General features: G+C 36.3%; 1 protein-coding gene across 13 annotated transcripts in view; it reads left to right on the top strand.

The window, feature by feature from the left end:
• The window catches only part of DNM3 (dynamin 3), a 576659-nt gene that overhangs the window by 20075 nt on the left and 535341 nt on the right, over positions 1–21243 (top strand). The window lies entirely within an intron of this gene.

Genomic DNA, 21243 nt, shown 5'->3' with positions numbered 1-21243 from the left:
AATTATTCAATGCATTAATCTACAAATATAATGGAGAGCTTTCAGCCTTTTTCATACCTGATTTATCTGCAACATGTGATGCCTTTTATTGAATATCCACTGTGTGCCAGGCACTGTCTTAAGCACCAGAAAGACAGTAATAAGTGAAAAAGCACACTCCTTGTCATTTTGGAGCTTGCAGTCTAATGAAGAGGCATATAATAAACAAATAAAAATGTGTAATTATAAATCAGTATGGATGCCATGACAGGAATGATCAGGATAGTGATAGAACATGACAGAGAGTGACATATTTATCAGTTGGTCAGGGAAGCCAGTCTGATAAGATGACATTTCAGCTGAAGGACAAGGAATCAGTCATAAGAAGAGCTAGGAAAAAGCATTCCTTGCAGAAGGAACAGTATGTGCTAAGACTTTGAGGGGTCACAGAAGTCTGTGTGTTGGAGGAACTTAAGGTAAGTCAGTGTCTCCAGAGCTCAGTCGAGAGGGAGAAATATAGCAAGGAAAGATAGCAGAGGGAAGTTCAGGTAGGCTCTGTTGGTGCCAAAAATAGATTTTATCCAGAGTGCTATGGTAAGTGACTGAAGGAAGGATTTTAATCAGGTTAGTTATGTAATCTGATTTACATTAGAGAAAGATTACTCTAGGTCAGTGCTTTTCAAGACAATAGTCACTACCCCATGTAGCTATTATAACTAATGCTACTGAGAAATTGAATTTCCAGTTTAATTTTAGTTACTTTAAATCTACTTTTAAAAATATAACGAATTCAGTTAAGTATGTTTTGGTACATGAAGCTACTTTTTCAACTATAAATTTTGTGAACTTTAAATATAGATCAGGTATTTCTGATAAAAATTTAGCATCCAAGTTGAGATGTGCTCTAAGTGTAAAATACACATGAAATTTCAAAGATTTGCTATGAAAAAGAATACAAACTGCCTTATTAATGATTTTATATTGATTATTAATACATATTGAAAGGATTATAAGTTGGAGAAATTGGGCTAAATAAAATGTATTGTTTAATTTTACTTGCTTCTTTTTACTTTTTGTAATGTGGCTATTAGAACATTTAAAGTTATTTACATGGCTCATATTATATTTCCATTAGACTTGCATTGCACTAGATGCTGTGATGATAATGGATTGGAGGCAGGCAAAGTAGCAGCAGAGAGATGGGTTAGGAATCTTTTGCAGTTGTCTAGGTGGGTGATAATGGTATCTTTGATTAGGGAGTGGCAGTGGAAATGGAAAGAAGTATAAAGAGTCTACAAATATTTTGGAAGTAGGGTCATGATGACTTGCTGATGGACTAGATGGGGAAGGGAAGAATGAAAAACGACTCTCAAGTTTTTGACTTGTGACTGGATTGCAGTGTTGCTATTTCCTGTAGTGGGAAGACTGAGAAAAAAGTTGGGAGTTGAACATCTAAGGTATGGATCTGGGCATGTTAGAGCCTGTAAGGTATGCAGGTGGTTGGATATAAGAGCCTGGGGCACAGAGGAGAGTTTAACTGAAGATATTAATCAGTACTTGTCAATATATCATTGATATTTAAAACCTTAAGACTGCACACCAAAAACTATACAACATCATTGAAAGAAATTAAAGAAGACCAACTAAAATGGAAAGATATCCTATGTTCATGAACTTGAAGACTTAAGTGTTAAAATGGCAACACACCTCAAATCAATCTGCAGACTTCATGAAATTCCTATCAAAATTCCAGATGCCATTTTTGTGCAGAAATTGACAAACTGATCTTAAAATTTTTATGGAGTTGCATAGGATTCAGAATGGCCAAAACAATGTTGAAAGCAAAACAAAACAATTAAGTTGAAGGACTCACACTTCCCAGTTCTAAAACTTACTACAAATCAGTGTAATACTGGTGTAAATGTACACATACTAAATGAATGGAATAGACTTGAGAGTCCAGAAATAAACTGTTACATTCGTGGTCAATTGATTTTTAACAAAAGTACCAAGATAATTCAATGGAGGAAAGAGTAGCCTTTTCAACAAATGGTACTGGGACAGCAGTATATCCATGTGCAAAAGAATACATTGGGGCCCCTACCTCACATCATATATACAGATTAACTCAAAATGGATCAAAGACCTAAATGTAAGAGCTAAAGCTACAAAATTTTTAGAAGAAAACACAAGTATAAATCTTGGCGATTTTAGATTAGACAGTAGTTTCTTAGCTACGATACCCAAAGCATAAGTGACAAAATAAAAAATAGTTAAAGTGAACAACATCAAAATTAAAAACTTTTGTGCTTCAAGGGACACTATTAAGGGTATGAAAAGATAACCCAGAGAATGGGGGGAAATTTTTGCAAATTATATATGTGATAGGGAACTAGCATCCTGAATACAAAAGGAACTCTTATAACACAACAATAAAAAGACAAATAACCCAATTAAAAAATAGGCAGAAGACTTGATTTTCTAAAGAATGTATAAATAGCTAATATGCACATGGAAAGATGCTCAACATCAGTAGTCAGTAAAGAAGCAAATTAAAATACAATGATATGCCACCAGGTATCTCACTAGGACAGCTATGATAAAAAGGAGGGATACTAACAACTGCTGGTGAGGATGTGGAGAAATTGGAACACTCATCCATTACTGGTGGGAGTGTCAGATTGTACAGACACTTTGGAAAACAGTTTGGCAAATTCCTCAAAAGTTAAACATAGTTATCATGATGTTATACGAAACAATTCAACTCCTAGATTCATGCTGAAGACAAATTAAAACACAAATATGTACATGCAAAAACTTGTGCATAAATGTTTATAGTAGCATTGTTCATAATAGCCAAAAGGTGGAAACACCCAAATGCCCACCAATTGATCAATGAATAAACAAAATGTGACATACATTGAATACAATGGAGTATTATTGAGCCATAAAAAGGAATTAAGTACTGATACATGCATGCTACAACATGGATAAATCTTAAAAACATTACACTAAGTGAAAGAAGTCAATGCAAAAGGCCAATAGTATATGATTCCATTTATATGAAATGTATAGAGTAGAGACAGAAAGCAGATTGGTGTTTGCCAGGGCCTAGGGAGAGGAAGGAATGGAGAATGACTACTAATGGGTATGGAGTTTTTCTTGGGTGATAAAAATATTCTGGAATTAAATAGAGATGGTGTTTTATAATATCATGAATATACTAAAAAATCACCAAATTACACTTCCAAAGGGTGACTTTTATGATCTTTAAATTATATCTCAATTAAAAGAAAACCTTAGGACAGAGTTAAATCACTTTGAGGGAGAGTATATGAAAGAAGGAAAAGAGAAGCAGCAACAGAAGGGCCCTGCAAGGAAGCCCAAGAAGGAGAGGCCAAAGAACTAGAAAGAAAATCTAGAGACTCTTTAGAACTGAGAGAAAAGAGTAGTTTTGTTGGAGTGGTAGGAGTTGGGAAGCCTTACTGGAGTGGTTGAGAAAATGAGAGGTGAATAAATGGGGACACAGTGTGTAGATAACTCTTCTGAGAAGTTGGAAGAGAGTCTAGGGCAAAGGAGGGTGTGCTTTTTTTTTTTTTTTTTTAAAGACAATACATAACATTCAAAGGGGATGCTTTTTTTGATGGGAGATATTAGAGCATTTTTGTTTGCTAGTAGGAATGACCCAGAAGTAAGATCCAAGAAGTAAGGTAAGACCCAGAAGAAGATATAGATGACAAAGTACAGAAAAGCAGAAGAGAGAGGCAGGACATGCTTGAGAAAGTATGGTGAGATGGGCATCCCACAGAGGAGTAGGGATATCTTATCCACTGTAACTGAAAGGTAAAGAAGCTGGTGCAGACAAGAAGGGTGTATAGATTTGGTGGGGAATGTAGGGAAGCTCCAGTTTAATGAAGTGATAGCATCAGCTGATGGTAGGGTAGGAAGCAGAGGGAGGGGCAGAAAGACAGGAAAAAAGTATACAAAGACTATTTGAGGAAATGGGAATGTGAGCTTAGTAGAGAAATATATTCAAAATATTTATGAAATTTCCCTTTTCATAAGCCAATAACAGTTACATGAATTTTCTAAAATGCATGTTTTATCAAACCACTCTACTGCTAAAATCCCTGTTACCCAGCTTCTAAGCATGCTGTAGAGTTTGCTTCATGGTCTGCCATCTGTCTTTATGTCCGTTCTCTCCTTCTCCTTCTATGCACTGGGGTGTGCAGTCCTGCTGAACGACTAAGGTTCCTAGAATGCAGCAAGCCCTTTCATGTCTCCATAGCGTTACACATGTTTCCCTCTACCTGGAAGGCTCTTCGGTTTCCATATTGCCAGGATAACTCTACTTACAAGAACTAGTTATCACCTCTTCTTGAAAGCCTTCACTAAGCCCACAGGTAGAAGGTATTTACTAAGTGTGTGTTGAAAGACTGGAGATACTTAGTATGAGCCTTATTGAATGAATGAGCTCTTTGAACACAGAAGAATTATCCAGAGTCTGGGCTGTATGTGCAAAACGCCAAGGACTTTAAAACTTATGTGGCTTTCTTGGTTTATTTACTCATCTGCAGAATGGAGATAATAAACATTATCTCAATTCCCTTTGCAGTGTCTAAAAAGTGGGTTTTAAATGTCTAATATACTCGTCAATAAATGATAGTTTAAAAAATAGTACTTAAGCAAAGATTTGCATGTAGCAAAACGTGACTGAGAGATTGCTTTCATTGCAGGGATTGCAAGGACACCTGCTGTATTTAAAATGCTGCATTTTCTTGGCATACCATTTAAGACAAATTACAAAAACCTATAACTGAAGCCTGTTTTTCCAAAAGGTACATTTCCTGGTTTGGACCTGTGGGTAGTGAGTGGAAGAACACATTTGGTGTAGAAGGAAAATATGTATATATTCCGATCTACCCTGCATATTTTCCATTAAGGTCTCCAGCTGCCTGAACATTAAGGAGCTGTGCCAGTAAGGAGGACAAGACCTGGTAACTGGTTAAAAGAAGCTAACAGAGCTCATGATAAGGCTTGCCAGCCTAGAGGACAAACTGCCAGTTGTCTATAGAACAGACAGGACTTGTGGAAGCATAGTGTGTTAAGTGGAGGCCCCTGAGCTTAGAAAAAGGGGCTTTCCTATTAGGCAGGAACCAAGAGAAGCACAAAGAGATCATAGTTTATAAATATGCAACAGACACCTCTGTTTGGAAGGAGGCACAACACTTATTGTGGAATTGTCATTGTGTGGCTTGCTTTTTTCAATAAATTCCCTCCTTAAAAATTTTTATATAGATTGAATATTTGTAAATAGTGTTTTATTATTGATTTACATTATTATGTTAGTAATGCTTTAATTTTCAGTTTTGCTTGCCCAAAATTTTCTAATTCTTGCTTAAACATGTATACATATGTAACTAACCTGCACAATCTGCACATGTACCCTAAAACTTAAAGTATAATAAAAAATAAAAAATAAAAAATAAAAATAAATAAAAAAATAAAAAATAAAAAAAATTAGCCGGGCGTGGTAGCGGGCGCCTGTAGTCCCAGCTACTCGGGAGGCTGAGGCAGGAAAAAAAAAAAAAAAAAAAAAAAAACTAATTGTATAGCTTGGAGTTCCAAATTTAGAATGAGAATCTTTTTGCGAGGCTAAATTGTTTTGTAATGAAATTAATCATTCATTAATTTGCCTTTTAAAATACAGACTTATTTAAAATCTAGTGGGTTTTCTTAATTGGACAGAGAGACATTCTTGTAATTCATAAGAAGTTATTTATCTTCTCTCCAAATGAAATTATTTTTAAATTTAAATTTATTTATGTCTTGCTTTTCTGCAAAGGAATTGAGGTGGCTTCCTACAAACTATATTCATTTATTTATTCATTCTTTTCTATAACTATTTATGGAATTATTGGACATTTAAAATAAAACATTAAAGTCAAATAGAAGTGAAGAGGCAGGGCTGGGCGTGGTAGCTTATGCCTGTAACCCCAGCACTCTGGGAGGCTGAGGCAGGCAAATCGCTTGAGCCCGGGAGTTCTAGACAAGCCTGGGCAACGTGGTGAAACCTCATCTCTACAAAAAAATACAAGAATTAGCCAGGTATAGTGGTGCATGCCTGTAGTCCCAGTGCTTGAGAGGCTGAGACTGGAGGATCTCTTGAGACTGGGAGGTCGAGGCTGCGGTGAGCCATGATCCTGCCACTGCACTCCAGCCTGGGTGACAGAGCAAGATCCTGTCTCAAAAAAAAAAAAAAAAAAAAAAAGAATGAAAAAAGAACTGAAGAGGCAGGACCAAGGTAAGATAAAACCAAGAAATGGAGAATGAAAAATTCCCAAACCTAAATATTGACCTAATAATGGGATTAAACACATGTAAACACCCCATTAGGGGAAAAAGTGAAATATGATCACTTAGACAGTTTTGTTATCTTCGAGGATTAAGAAACATTTTTATTCATACATATTCCTCTAGAGGTGAGTAAAAAAAAATTTCTCATATTTTATAACAGCAAATACAGTAGCTTCCTTTCTCTGTGATCTCACTTCTCATCAGGGTTTAGCTGGGTGGGCAACTTTGGATCTTGAGTCTGTATCCCTTTCCTACATTTTCAGATCCATGTTGAGATTTCAATGTAAATACTCATACTTTTACTAATAGATTCAGCATCTTCCCCAGAGAGGTCATGTCCTCTGTGTATTCTCTTAATCAACAAACCTTGAAGCTTTCATATTGTCTTCATCTTTCCTTTCCCCACATATACTAAATTTTGTACATTCTACTTGAGTAGTGCCTTTGTTCTCGTTGGTGCCCTTTCATTTCTGTTGCTGTTGTCCCAGCTCAGAGCTTACTTTCCTCTTGCCTGATTTATCGTAATAACTTATTTAATAGCATCAGTTCTTCCAGTGTCAACCCCCACCTTAGTCATTCTAAATACTCTTGACAGAATTCTCTTAAAGCACTACTCTAATCGCTCCCTTTCCCTACACAATAGAATCCTAACTTCTTGGCATAACTTTAAAAGCTTTTAATGATCTGGCTACCAACTACTTCCCAGCATAATTTTCCATTTCTTTTATACATCATAGGTAGCCATTCTCTGAAACAGTCCTTGTACTTTCTCTCCTTTGTGTCATCACTCATACCATTCCCTCCATCTAGAATGCTTTTGCTCCTTCTATTCCTCCCATTTCAGTTGAATCCAGCAAATCTGTACTGAGTGTTTGCTACATGCCTAAGGATTGTACCAACTACTTTGGTTCCAAAGATGAGGATAATTATCCTTTCCCTCAAAGATCTCACAGACTTATGTAGAAGAATTGGTAAATTGAAGTTGACATATTGCTTCCTCTATAAAGCTTTCCTAATTTTCAAGTTTAAATTAATTTTTCTTTTTTTCATATGCTTTTCTTTTTTTTAAATAACACTGACTTGTACTTTTCAAATAGAATGTGTGGATGTTTTAAATATAAATTATTTCATATGCCCCATTTTATTATAAGCTTCTATGGCATCATGTTATCTGGGTCCTTAGGTCTTTAGGCATGCCACATTATAACTCTCACATAGTAGGTGTTCAGTAATTTTTTGCAAGGTTGTGTACCTGGTGAATGTGCTGAGATGACATAGATCATGTAGGTATCACTGTCAAAGCAGTCACACTCAGTTGTACTTTTAGGGTCTTGCTTTAAAAGCTGCTTTTAGGTCGTATTTTAAAAGTTTAGGTGCACCTAAGGTTCCAACAAAGGCTAAATGTTTTTAAACTTTTAAGTGACGTGTGTAACCACACATGGAGTTCAGCCTTTGAAGTCAGCAGGAACTCCACACAGCATGTAGAGAAGATCCTGGAACACTTAGGAAGGGGGTAGGAGTGTGGCCTTTAGGGCAGGCCTCCCTAAAGGATAAAGGAGCTGAAGGTCAGGCTTTGAACTGATTTGAAGAAAACTTGTGTCTATGTTAGAGGTGATTGCTTTTGAAATTTGATATAATTCTGGCTAATCCATTGTGAAAATGGCTACTGGTTAAGTAGTTGAGGAATACTGTGCTTCCTGTGCCTCTGTGATTGCTTTATTTCACTAAAAAATTGTATTTTAATATGGCTGTTCATGCTTCAAACCTCATATATTTGGAATATGAAGTCACATCTGCGCTAGGCTCCAGTAGGCTGCATCCCTGGTTTATCCAGTCCATGATTCTTCTGCTAATAGCCAAGTGGCATTCCATGGGGAGACGCAGGACACATTGTTTTTCTTTCAGATATTAACTCTATGCTAAGGTTAGAGGCACCCAAACTGGTTTTTGTATATTTATGATATTGTCACTCATAAATTTTTCCATACTTCCTTTGGATCTACTTTTATTTAAATATCTCTTTGTGGAATAATGTTTTCATCATATTTATTATCCACTTTGGACATTTTTAATGGGTTCCAAACTCACATGACTGAGTGTCAAAGAACATCCCCATCATCCTAGTATTTGGTATTTGTGGGTTTTACTTCAGTGGTACCGTTGGTCATATATCACATATATAGGTTCTGTATTTACCATAACCCACCATATTTTATTCATCAAAGATGTCACACACTTAAGATGTAGCATTATTTTATATACAGCTAAGAAAGAAAAAGAAAATCATTGTTAATTAAACTAAGATACTTTCTTATCACTTAACATTTTTGTTTTATAGTTAATGGAAAATCTCTTGGGTTGTAGAAAGATTTTTATCATATGCCACTCTTATAGGTATATAAACTATAAGATATAAATGAAATACATTGGTAAATTACTCTAAAAATTTCTTCACATTGAGTCCAACTCTTTATGGATCTTTCTTCAGCTCAAAATTGTTATCTGTGTTTTTCCACCCAGTGTCATCCCCCATGCTACTAAGAGTATTGGTGGTGAAGCATTTCTTAAAAGGCTGCTTCTTGCTTGAGTGAGTGTTATTTTCTAAGAGACAGGATCTCTTAGGGGTAATCAGTTTGGGAATTCCTTGGTCAAGCCCTGGGTCCTACCCTCCCTGATGAGGGTGACAAGAGGTGTCCTGCACACAGCTCCTGGCATGCCAGGCATTCATCTTCTCTGTGGTCTGCTCAGGCCAAGAGGCAGAAACTGAACTGCCCTCAAATACTTGGTACCCAGCCAAGTGATTTTTCCTGTTTTCAACCTTGACACTGCAATCTGCGCATTGCGTGAGTAAGTGGAAATTTTTGAGCAAGAAATAGCTTCATGCCAGTTCTATTTGAAATGTTCAAACCACCTATTTAATGGCATCTTCACAGCCATGCATAATCGAGTTAGAGATGTCACAACTTAGACAATTTTTCAGGCAGGAAGAAAGGAGAATTGGCTCTCTTCTAAGTTAGTACCTTCTGGCAACTCTGGCTTGTTTTATCAAGCAAGGGTGAACCTCTCTCTATTTAAAAACTTAATTTTTGTGTACCCTCTTACATTGATTGAGCAGTTGTGGTGTGAGAAGGAACAAAGATGCTTCTGGTGTCCTTTGTACAATTTCTTTTTTTTTTTTTGAGACGGAGTCTCACTTTGTCACCCAGGCTGGAGTGCAGTGGCTCAATCTTGGCTCACTGCAACATCTGCCTCCCGGGTTCAAGCGATTCTCCTGCCTCAGCCTCCCAAGTAGCTGGGATTACAGGCATGCGCCACCACACCCGGCTAATTTTGTATTTTTAGTAGAGACAGGGTTTCTCCATGTTGGTCAGGCTGGTCTCGACCTCCTGACCTCAGGTGATCTGCCTGCCTCAGCCTCCCAAAGTGCTGGGATTACAGGCGTTAGCCACTGTGCCTGGCTTGTACAATTTCTTAAACTACAATTGCAGAGCTAATTATTCTTGCATGTGCTTTTTTAAGGCTGTGTACCTAAACATCATGTGGTTGGTTTTTTTTTGGAGAAAACCATTTTGTGAATGCTTTTGGATACAAATAATTGCTTTCCACTCTGAATTAAGGTATGTGAAAACACCCGGCACAGAGCCCAGGCACTGTTTCCTTTGCCCTCCCCATCTGGTGCTGCCCTCCCCATGCCTCAGGAGCTGTGGGCTGCTTGCTTACAGCTCAGCCACATAGGATCTTGGAAGAGTTCAAATTTCTCCAAGATCTCCAGTGTGTGATTTTCACTCTTGCTAAGTGTGTCTCTCCAGCAGCATTTCCTCATAAGGAAAGAAGGTAGTTTTATCTGTCAGTTACAATTAGCTGTAGAATTGTGCTGTTTTACCCGAGAATTCCTCTTCTCTAGTTATGCTAACCAAGTTTTTCCTGTACTAATATCCATATAGAAACTTAAGCTCTTGACCTGAATTTTTCTGGCTCTTCATTTCTCCTTTTTCCACTTACTTAATTACAAATGGATTCGTGTCATGAAGGGTAATCATTAGTTCTCACTGACATATGATGCTGAGTTATTGCTGGTAAAATATTTCACTGCTCTGCCTTATTGTTATTGTTTGAAAATGTAAAGTAATGCTTATAGGCAATCAATATCTCATGCTACCTCAGGACAGAAATTGAATCCTGACCAATGACTTTCAGTTTAATTTAACCTTCATCTAGTTAAAAGTGGAGACTGAAAACTTGTACATGAACTCAAGATAATTTTTAGATTAGGGAAGTTCTGATGATTCCTGTAATTTTAATTACAGTAGCTCATATCTGACCCTCAGTTTTCTTCACTAATCATTTGGGTTGTAAAGCTATAGTTAGGCTCATTAGACAGAGTGCAGAAGTGCAGATATAGTGTCTAGGAAGATATAAATGTCCATTGAAGAACTAGCCATGGAAGAACTATCCTTGCTCAGGGAAGAACTAGCCTTAACTAGGTCTGGTGGCTTGCTTCAGGACCTATTTAAATACTAGCACGTTTGCTATTACATTTTCCATTATTCTGAAAAAATTATTAAATAACAATATCCGTTTGACATGAATTGCCTTTTATATTCCTTACTGATTTAAAGTAAAATTGGGGTAACATATGATTTTTATAGACTCTCACTCTGTTCTCATTAAGAAGGCATTACTGAAGATAAATTTTAGGTGGGACCAATTACAGACTAATGCAGTTATATAGTCATTGTGATCTAGCTGAAGACCAGGAGTCTTTTAATCAGTTAAAAACCTCTGCAGCCTGGGCGACAGAGTAAGACTCCCTCCATCTCAAAAACAAAAAAACAAACAAAACAAAACAAAACAAAAAAACAAAAAGAAAACCCTCTGAAGTCTCTCATGCACTATTCTGTGTTCTGCAAAACGTTGGCCCTAATTCCCTGAAATAAAAAGTGAGGAATTGATCTTCAGTAAGAGTCTTTTGAATGCTTATTATGTGCCTATCACTTTGCAAATTAGATTATGTATCAAAAGGAGGTTTAGAGTAGTTCTTGAGCTCAAAATTATATTCTTCTGAGGAAAGATACTACACAAAACAATAAAAAAAAAGCATAAGGCTAGAAAAATAAAATAAAATGCAAAACCGAACACAATCAGGTACCCAAACTGCCTGTATTTGTAATGTGAAGTCCAAAGGGAAATAATCTGTGTTGAAAGGTAGTACCCAGGAAGAGTTTATGAAAGAAGTATCATTTGAGATGGGCCCCAGAGTACGACAGAATTTGAGAAGACAGAGAAAAAGGTGGAAGATGTGTCTGGAGAAAGAATGGCATGAATAAACACTTGAAAACATGAGAGATTCTGAAATTTTCAGGGAATAGCTTGGGCAGAGGGTTGACTAAAGAGGCTAAAGAGGCAAGATGTGCTAAAGAGGCAAGATTCCAAAAGATCTCAAATGGTAAAAATCAAAAGTTTGCAATGGACATTGTCAGAAATATTGGGCTAGAGAGGGAGATCAGGAAGGGATCAGTACATGTTGTCGAGAAATAAGTGACATGATGTGCAATTATGTATGTGCTCACCACTCTATACTCAACGCCCAGAGCCCCAGGATACAGAGGGTGTTATTTTGGCAACTCAAATTGACAGGAAGCATTGCTGTCAGGGACCTGATTTTTCAAAACACTAAACAATTATTTATAAAGTTCCCAACAAAACAAAGTATAGTCTTCTCTCAATTTACATGATAGTTGCATTTCCGGAAAATTCAATGCATTGCCTAAATCTTTGGTGTTTCTGGATAAAACAGGATTAGGATCCAGCCCAGATAATTTCACCTACCTAAATGTGCAGCAAAAGACTGAAAAATCATGTAGGATGTGGGATCGTTGTTCAGTGCATAGGATTCTCACAAGAACTGTAGGATGTTTAACATTGCTGGTCCTATGAACACCGTGAAACATCCTCACAAATTTTTTAATTGGTCACCTTCCCCCTAGTAACTATTGCTTTATTTCTATATTAGTGACCATATAAGTTACATACCCTAATTTGCCTTTTTTGGTTAAAATTTTAATTGTTGCTTTATTTGTTTTTACTTGCTAAATAGAATATTTAAAATGTATTTTCTCTGGAATGTTAGATTCTGTGGGTTTAAGAGGTAGTAAATTATTTCTTTATTGGTTACTATATAAGTTACATATCCTAATTTCTCTTTTTCTGTTAAAATTTTAGTTGTTGTCTTTTTTTTTTTTTTGCTAAATAGAATATTCAAAGTGTATTTTCTCTAGAAAGATAGATTCAGTGGGTTAAGAGGTAGTAAATTTTTTTTTTCAATTTAGCCAACAATTGCTAAGCCTCTACTGACTGCCAGCCTCCATGCAGATGAGCTATGGCCATTGAGCTCACAGAGCTAGCTGATAACCCATCAGGAAAGGAATGTGATAAGGTGTGTAGGGAGAATTTGAGAGATGACAAAGCATTGTAGAGGGTTGAGGGAAGATCAGGGAAAATGACAGAGATCATCACATTTGAGTTAGCGCTTAAAGAATAATTTTAACAGGATTTAAGAGTGTACTTCTTTATAACAGAAAGTTGAATTTGAAATGACTCTCAAATCCTATTCATTATATAGGCTTTGCAGTGAATTACCAAATGGTATATTTTGAGACAAAAAAGCTTCTTTGTTATCTCCCACCCCAAAATAGTTTTTCCTTTTTTTTTCCTTTTTGCAGTTCTCCATCATTTGTTTTTTCATATTTAGATCTGGTCTTCCTAAAGAGTTTATGAGGATAGAAACTATGCCATATACTTTACTGGATCTCCTGTAGTGCTAGGCATATTGGACCTTAGATATTTTCAAAATAATGTACGTAGGAATGAATAAGCTATTCTTAGGCGCAAATTGTTTGTTTATTCTTTTTGTATTAGCATTTCCTAGGAAAGTGAAGTCAGGATGTTAGTAATGAGGACACCAAGAGGATGTCCCCGCTAGTCTCTCGGCATGCTGGCCAGACCCTGGTTGTGCTCTGTCTGAGTCCACAGAATCACATTGCTTTTCTCCTAGTCCCTATCTGTAGGTAAGAGAAAATGTGGAAAGTCGATGTTTGCTCTGGAAGTTATAGAAATTTCCACTCAGAAGGTCCTTCTTTCTGAAGAAATGTTTTTTTTTTTTTTTTTTAATTCAGGTCCAATTTGGACAAGATATTCTTTTGCTTTTTCGAGTCAGTTGAAGAGCAAGATAACAGGTGAAAAGTATTTCAAGAGTTTAGATCAAACTTGATAATATTTGTAAAAACATGAACTGTAAAGTATTACAGAAATTATTATTCTTTTGTTGTTATTAAGATTGAAGGAGGAGCAGAATCATCCCATAATTACTCCTGGGGGTCTGAGTCTTGTGTTTGATTAGCTTTAACTCACATTTTGTTATTGTAGTTATCAGATGGATTTGGATATTTGTAAGATATAAAGGTGTCTATTCTTTAAGAAGTCAAGTTGAATCATATAAGATAAAGAGATCTTGAAGGGAGCTTCACTAGCTGTGAAGTTGTCCAATCTCTATAAGTGACACATTTCTCATCAGAAAAATGATCTGTATTTCCCAGTGTGTTGAAGAGTTCCTTTAGTGGGTTTGAAGGGTACAGCATGGTGCCTGACCTGTAGTAGGTGGTCCATAAATGTTAGCTATAAAATATTACTATTATTTAAAAGGTTATTTAAAACCCTGAATTCAGCAGACATTTATTGAACACCTACTGTGTGTCAGGCACTGTTTTAAGAGCTGGAAAAAAGCCATAAAGCAAACAAAGATTCCTGTGCTTGAGGAACTCAGGTTTTAACTGGGGAGATGGATAAGCAATACCCAAAGTAAATAAGTAAATTATGTGGCAGATTACAAGATTATTAGGGCCATGGACCAAAGGAAAGGCAAAGCAGGGTAAGGGGGATCAGGCATGTCCAAGAAGAAGAGGTGAGATTTAAGCAAGGACTTGAGGGAGGTGACAGCATTAATTGTGTCTCATCTCCTTAGTCAAGAGTTGATGTTTCAAATGGCAAGATAAATGACTATAAAAATGCCTGATGTTCTTAACTATCAGACTTAAACCATATGAAAAACTGTACGCTTTTTCTTTTCTCGTTCTCCACGAAGTAAGAAAATACTGTCCCTTTCTTTTTCCCCTCAATGACAATAAAATAAGTATCCCTGATGATATTATCAAATCCTTTTTAGAAGCTGTTTCCTTTACTTCCTAATGGATTTAGCTCTAATCCAAACCAGAAGCACATTTTGAGTCTTTTCTGATATGACATTATTACAGTGAGTGGTTTCTATTTTTCTTCTAAGTGTTGCTTGAACACAGGAAAGGAATGTGAGAAGACCTCTTGCCACAGCTGAAGTATATATTAGAGTACATTATTTAGTAAACGGTAGACAGTTCTTTCCTTGAAACTCGTTTGAACATTTATTGTAATGTGAACTAAGTTTTTTCAATTCCTAATTAGAGATGGTAGTTTTTCTGTATTTTAAAATTGGATATCACATCCATGTACATATATACAAACACACATAAATTTCTCAGATATTAAAATGGGATGTCACTAATATGCATATATGTATATGCATCTATATATACATATGTGGATATGTGTAGATATACACATATGCATAGTTTAGTTGATTAGGTTATCTCTTAATTAATTTCTTAATTATTTCAAAGAATTGGGGAAACCAGCAGTTTTTATAGATAAATATTCCTTGAAATGAAATTAATTGTGGCATTGGTGCAAGTCAAAATAATTCAGTGTTTTGGTAGTGGTAGTATCTGTGATAGTCTTAGGCTTAGATATTGCAGTGACAAAGTATCCAGTGGTAGAGTTGATGAAATTGTATTTTTATAGACGTATTTGAGGCTATTATGCTTTTATCATCAAAATATAATATTCATATAGTTCATTACATGGCAAATGCACATGTATGATTAGTGAGCCTGGATTAGTAGCCTTGCTACTCTTGTACTTATTCAGCCACCTTAAAACATAATGTCAACTTTTATTTTAGATCAGGGGGCACATATGCAAGTTTGTTACATGGGTAGATTGCATGATGCTGAGGTTTGGAGTATGAATTATCCTGTCACCCCGGTAGTGAACATAGTACCCATAGTATCCAGTAGGTAGTTTTTCAGCCCTTCTCCCTTCCTTTACTTCCGCATCTAGTAGCCCCCAGTGGCTATTGTCATCTTTATGTTCATGAGTACCCAATGTTTAGCTCCCACTTATAAGTGGGAACGTGCAGTATTTGGTTTGCTGTTCCTATGTTAATTCACTTAGGATAATGGCCTCCAGCTCTGTCCATGTTGCTGCAAAGGACATGATTTTGTTCTTTTTATGGCTGCATAGTATTCCATGGTGTGTAGCTATCATGTTTTCTTTATCCAATTTACTGTTGATGGGCACCCAGGTTGATTCCATGTCTTTGTTATTGTGAACAGTGCTGCGATGAACATATGAGTGCATGTGTCTTTTTGGTAGAGCAATTTATTTTCCTTTGGGTATATGCCCAGTAATGGGATTGCTGGGCCGAATGGTAGTTCTGTTTTAAGTTCTTTGAGAAATATCCAAACTGCTTTCCACAGTGGCTGAACTAATTTACATTCCCACCAACAGTGTATAAGCCTTCCCTTTCCTCTGCAGGCTTGCCAGCATCTTATTCAGCCACTTCTAGAGTTCATTATTACTTTGTCTGAATTGTTTGTACCAAAGTTACTTAAAAAGCCAGTATTATTTCATTGAACTCATTGTGCTCTTGTACCTTTTTTTCTTTGTCTTTTTAAGATGAGTTGGAATATAGTTTGTAAAAATGACACATAAGTTAGATTTGGCATCTGAAGGAGTAAACCAAATATTTACTGGCAATAGAGTGTGCCATAGCATTTGAGAGCATTGGAATGAGCCTGAATACCTGGGTTCAAATCTCGCCTTGCCACTTACTACCTGGACAACCTTGGGGAAGTTAATTAGCCTTCTAGGCTTTACTTTCCTCATCTGCGAAATTATAAAAATAGTAGTACCTACCTTACTGCATTGTTTTAAGAATTAAGTGAGTTGCTATTTGTAAAGCACTTAGTACAGTGTTTATTAAATAGATATAAATAAATACCCCAGCAAGTCTAAAAAAAGAGTTATCTCTCTTTTTTTTTTTTTTTTTTTTTTGAGATGGAGTATCGTTCTGTCGCCAGGCTGGAGTGCAGTGGTGCGATCTGGGCTCACTGCAGCCTCCGCCTCCTGGGTTCAAGTGATTCTTGTGCCTCAGCCTCCCAAGTAACTGGGACTACAGGCGCGTGCCACCATGCCCAGCTAATTTTTGTATTTTTAGTAGAGACGGAGTTTTACCATGTTGTCCAGGATGGTCTCGATCTCTTGACCTTGTGATCCGCCCCCCTCGGCCTCGCAAAGTCCTGGGATTACAGGCGTGAGCCACTGCGCCTGGCCAAAAAGAGTTATCTTTTAAAGATACGTACTTACATCTTTATTGATGAAATGATGGGATGTCTTAGATTTGTTTGAAAGTAATCTGGTCAGAGAGTGGGACATGAAGTGGTGAGACAGTAGGTGGATCAAGATGGCTCATGGGCTGATAACCATTGAAGTGGAATATAGGATTTATTATACTACTAGGCCTCCTTTATGTAAGCTTGAAATTTTCCAAATAAAAAGTCAAAACAAAAAAAGGACAGTTCACTTCTTCCAATGTTCTTTCCTTTTTTTCTTTTCTTTTTCTCCCCTAAATCTGGCATATCATTCCTGTCTTTTGGGGTATAGTTCAAATGCTACCTGTTGTGAAGCCTCCTTGATAACCCCAGCCACATCTCATCTCTTCTCTTCTGACTCATGCAGCCCCCTGGACTCTTCTTGAGCACCTATACATGTTGTGGCTTTGTATTTATTCCTGAGTGTCTTTTCCTTCTTCCAGGCTAACCTCCAAGTGGATTAGGATCATGTTAGTGACTTCCAGGGCAGATACCTTGCTCACAGTAGGTGCCCATCAAACCTTTGTTGAAAAAATGACATTTATTGACTATAATCTAGAAAGAGCAAAAGCAATTATTTTGTGTGTCACAATTACTACTAAAGTACTGTGTTTGGGGATGAAAGGTTGTTATTCGAATTTTTTAGTGGTAGTTTGAAATAGGAATACCTGTGGCTTTATATTAAAATGTTTTTGCTATTTGGGGGCATTTCTTTTTATTCTTTTCAAGGACTTCATTTAGGAAGTTAATGTTGTTCCAGGCTATTAGCAAAGTTACAAATATGTCCTTCTAATTCTGGCATGTTGAGAATCTGAACATGTGAAATACTTGTGTTCTATTTTATGGTTATGGAAAGTAAGATTTTTTTCATCTGTGGGCCCACATTATTTTTTCTATTTACTGACTTAAATGATGCAGAGAAGAGTCTAGTATGAAACTGGAAAAAGTTAACAATGAAAACCTAAATCACAGAACTTTGTTTTGCTTTAGGATACGTCCTGAAACCATGGGAATAAATTATAATTTTAGCCATCCTCCCCTACCTCATAACATAGATAAGCTTTTCTTTAGGCATGTTCTTAAAACACCATATGTAAAACACCTGTTGGTAAGTTAAAGAATATTTTAAACCCAAGGATTTTATATCTATTAAACATATTCTTAAATGAAATGATTTTATAAAGCAAAGACTATTTTAGAGCAAAGAATTCTCCTTAACCTCTCATTTAAATGTTTTGCAAGTTTGCTTGTTTATCAGTTGAACTTATCTAAGGTGAATACTTCATTCATTTTAGTCTCTTCTCCACAACAAATCATTTTTGTTGAACTTCGATGGAAGTCAAGTAGTGAAATTGGGCTACCTTGAGTTTCACTTCGACCTCCTTTCTATTTCCATCCTCAATGGAGGTGCTAATTATAAGTGAAATAGTTTAAAACTGATACTAAGAGCAAAAAGTGCCAAAGAACACAGGTAATCTATAAACTAAATAATCAAATTCAAGAATGGGGTTATATTGCCTGAAGGCATTATTGCCATGACTTTCTCACTTGCAATGGAGAGTTAAAAAAAAACTCTGCTTTTGATTTTTCTCCACTTGCTGCTCTGTTACCACTCCAGTGGCATGTTCTCATTAACCCAATTCCTTGACCTTTGGCTATTACACTGAAGAATTCAAATTCACAAGATGTGAATTGCCTCATTCATATCTACAAGGTTTGAATCGTGGTTAAGACTTAGACTGGGTGTCTGATTATGAACAGGCTGTAAGTGAGAGTGGGTGTTCCTTTGTGAAGATCTGTACTTGCTCAGCTGTATTGCTTCATTGACTCATTTAGAGTTTCTATAGTACTTAGGACAATGATTCTCAGCACAGTCATTGTGGCCTATCATGCTATCTTTGGCTGACAGAAGTGATTCTGAGATAATTTAAAAGTAAAGTAAAATTTTTATTTAAAAATATAACACATGAAATAATTAGGAAAAATGAAAGAGTAGGTATTAAAGAGAAGACTTCCAACTCCCCAAAAGTAAAATTACTAACAGCTTGCAGAAGCTTTAATGAAATTATTTTTAACACAGATTGAAAAAAACCATGTGAGATCATTTTTCTCTATAGATCATAATTCCTTGGGGATAGGGACCTTGTTTCCTATTCTGTTGTATCTCTCCATGGCAGTTAATAAGGTACTTTGTACAAATTGAATAGACAGAAAATATTAAAATTCCTTTCTTTTTTTTTTTTTAGAAATTTGGAAAACCTCAAATCTGTTGAGAAATTGGCTTTTTGGAAATTTATTCATAAAAAATTATTGTAACTGAAACTTACCTCTCTCAGATACCAAGCATGTTTCTGTAGAAGGATCTGCTGGACTACGTCTGTTTCCCTCATGAATTAGAGAGATTTGTGTTAAGTGACAGAGAGAAAGCAAGCCCTAATCTATTCCCTTCTTTTTCTGCATGGGTGTGAACTCAGATTGTTTGATTTACTACCCAGTGGAGAGCCAGGTGGCCATAACTTTATTTTCTTTTATATCATATTTTTATGTGAAAAGGCATACCATTAGTACCCTTAAGGAATAATCATATCGTTTTAATCCCTAGTGGTACTTGGGTACTGTTGGGACCTTCATCAAGCAGATTCCAACTACTTCAATGAATGTATTTCTGACTTTTCAGGCTCAAGCTTTCTTTTTTTTTTTAATATATGAAACAAAAGTATATGAACAAATGGAAATAACCAGTGGGAATGAATGATCCATCTGATTAGATCCTTTGTCATTGTGGGAAATTATTACATTATTCCAACCTGTAGAAATTTCCTAAAATCCCCACATGGAGTCCCCTATCTTTTCTGTCAGAGTGTATATAGTTATGCAAGTGCACTTAATTTTATGGAACATCCTCATGATTCAATCTGCTGCTCCCAAATCAAAACTAATATGCTTTTGGCTTATGTACTAGTTTGAATCATTTATATTATTCTGCTCACACTCAGTAAAACTAACATATCTTCAGGGTCTGCCATATGAAAGGTGCCGTTTTAGTTGTTCAAAGAAGCAAGGGCTGGAAGAAGTTAGACTGTTCTTCCTTTGCTATTGCTTTCAAATATCGAATCATCACAAGTTTGAGTGAAAAATAGTTTAATGTATTGAGTAGCTATGTTTTAAAAGTCTAGGGTTCTTTTTGTTGTTGCTCAGAGAGAAGAATTAAAAATTATATGATGTACTTTGATTAGTGCTGTCTACTGAAAATCCACACCACTTTACATTATTTTGAATGTTTGAAAGCATGAAAGTGTTCACAGTTGAATGTTTCCAAGTAGTTGTCTTAATATTTTATCACTTAGAAGTCAGTTACAGATAATGGAAATAATTCTAACTATTTAAGAAAAAAATAGAATAATAAAAACAAAAGCATTTACCATAAGGAATTAGGTGCTTACTAATCTAATCATTGGACTCTAGACTGGGCCTCTAAGAATGGCTTCCAGAAAGGCACAGTGGACTGCGTGCCAGGGGCATTGCTTCCATTATTACTCCTAGGAAGTCAGGAACTAAAAAAGCCTGTATGTCAACTGCTGGTTTCAAATCACACCACCCTAGCCACAACCAGGAGTCATGAAGCAACTGTTGTCTTCTGGGATATTCTACTTTAGCTGTGATTCAGGGATCAGACTGCTACCAGCATTGTTAGCTTCAGAGCTGTCTGCTGCCTGTTAGATTTGCACAAGCAAGACAAAACCTTGGGTGCTTCTTCTCTTCTGCTTAACTCTGAATTCAAGTTTTATGGAAGTGGCGCTCATGGTGAAACCCAAATTGGAATTCAAGTCTTATGGAAGTGCATCTTAATGGTGAAACCTAAATTGTGTTGAGAATGCTAGTTACAAGGGAGTCTGGGAAATGAGGTTTTTAGTTTTCTGGCATCTGCAGTGTAAGAAGGCAAATATGGAGATTGGAACAGAAGTTGAGCTGGCCAATGTGCTGTATCAGCCACAGATGCTTTTGTGTTATTTCCTGTGATGGCTAGAAAACAAACTTAGAATCTGGCTGATTGAGTAAGGAAACAATTTTCAGATGTAAATCTTGTATATTACAGTCTCCAAGTAGATTTTTAAAATATATTTTTTTGTTTGCATTATCTGAGAATCCAGAAGAGCATCCAGTAATCAGTAATTACATAGTCAGATGTACCAGGTGGAATGATTCAGGTATCTCTATGTATTTGTAGCTTGAATCCTGTATGTCTTCTGTTTAGAACTTAGCCATCTTTTGAAATTAAGCTTTTTTCCACTGGTGATTATGCTAGTGCATTTAATTGGGATTATTTTTTGGCACAGCGATCATTAATTAGAGCAAATGGAGCATAAGCAACGTTAGTTGAATAAAT

Source organism: Pan troglodytes, chromosome 1, assembly GCF_028858775.2.
Source record: "Pan troglodytes isolate AG18354 chromosome 1, NHGRI_mPanTro3-v2.0_pri, whole genome shotgun sequence".
NCBI lineage: Eukaryota > Metazoa > Chordata > Mammalia > Primates > Hominidae > Pan > Pan troglodytes.
Note: the sequence above shows the minus strand (reverse complement) of the source record. Positions and strands in the feature narration are given on the sequence as shown.